Source organism: Colobus angolensis, unplaced genomic scaffold (genome assembly GCF_000951035.1).
Source record: "Colobus angolensis palliatus isolate OR3802 unplaced genomic scaffold, Cang.pa_1.0 Scaffold21, whole genome shotgun sequence".
Lineage (NCBI taxonomy): Eukaryota > Metazoa > Chordata > Mammalia > Primates > Cercopithecidae > Colobus > Colobus angolensis.
In genome coordinates, this window is record NW_012115266.1 from 7,165,535 (window position 1) to 7,166,824 (window position 1,290).

A 1,290-nucleotide genomic window follows, 5' to 3' on the forward strand; every position below is an offset into this window, starting at 1 on the left:
CTGCCTCAGCCTCCCAAGTAGCTGGGATTGCAGGCGCCCGCCACCACGCCCAGCTAACTTTTGTATTTTTAGTAGAGACAGGGTTTCACCACGTTGACCACGCTGGTCTCAAACTCCTGGCCTCAAGCAATCCGCCCACCTCAGCCTCCCAAAGTGCTGGGATTACAGGCGTTAGCCACTGTGCCTGGCCCTCTTTTTTTTTTGAGATGGAGTCTCACTCTATTGTCCAAGCTGGAGTGCAGTGGCACGATCTCGGCTCATTGCAACCTCCCCCTCTTGGGTTCAAGCGATTCTCCTGCGTCAGCCTCGCGAGTAGCTGGGATTACAGATGCACGCTACCAAGCCCGGCTAATTTTCTGGTATTTTTAGTAGAAATGGGGTATCATCTTGTTGGCCACGCTGGTCTCGAACTCCTGGCCTCACATGGTCAGCCCACTTCGGACTCCCAAAGTGCTGGGATTACAGGCATGAGTCACCGCACCCGGCCACTTTCTTTTTCTTTCTATGTTTTCATATCATATGTACGTCTACAGTAAACATACACTACTATTACTTTCTTTTTTTTTTCTTTGAGAAGGAGTTTCTTTCTACCAGCCAGGCTGGAGTGCAGTGACACGATCTTTCTTTTGAGATGAAGTTTTGCTCTTGTTGCCCAGGCTGGAGTGCAATGGCGTGATCTCGGCTCACAGCAACCTCTGCCTCCGGGTTCAAGCAATTCTCCTGCCTCAGCCTCCTGACTAGCTGGGATTACAGGTGTCCACCGCCACACCTGGCTAATTTTTGTATTTTTAGAATTTTTTTTTTTTTTAATTTTTGTAATTTTAGAACTCCAGACTTCAGGTGATCCACCTGAGTGGCGCAATCTTGACCCACTGCAACCTCTGCCTCCTGGGTTCAAGCAATTTTCCTGCCTCAGCCTCCCAAGTAGCTGGAATTACAGGCATCCACCACTATGCCTGGCTAATTTTGTATTATTAGTGAAGATGGGGTTTCACCACATTGGCCAATCTGGTCTCGAACTCCTGACCTCAAGTGATCCACCCACCTCTGCCTCCCAAAGTGATGGGAGGCCAAGGAAGGATTGCTTGAGGGCAGGAGTTTCACCAGCCTGGGCAACACAGTGAGACCCTGTCGTTAAAAAAAAAAAAAAGGCTCATGCCTGTAATCCCAGCACTTTGGGAGGCAGAGGCAGGTGGATCACCTGAGGTCACGAGTTTGAGACCAGCCTGGCCAACATGGTGAAACCCTGTCTCTACTAAAAATGCAAAAATTAGCCAGGCATGGTAGTAC

At 49.5% G+C, this 1,290-nt stretch overlaps 1 protein-coding gene across 1 annotated transcript in view; it reads right to left on the reverse strand.

Moving 5' to 3' along the window:
- TAF6L (TAF6-like RNA polymerase II, p300/CBP-associated factor (PCAF)-associated factor, 65kDa) overlaps positions 1 to 1,290 on the reverse strand; it is a 32,515-nt gene that overhangs the window by 17,015 nt on the left and 14,210 nt on the right. The gene's annotated exons all lie outside the window — the stretch shown is intronic.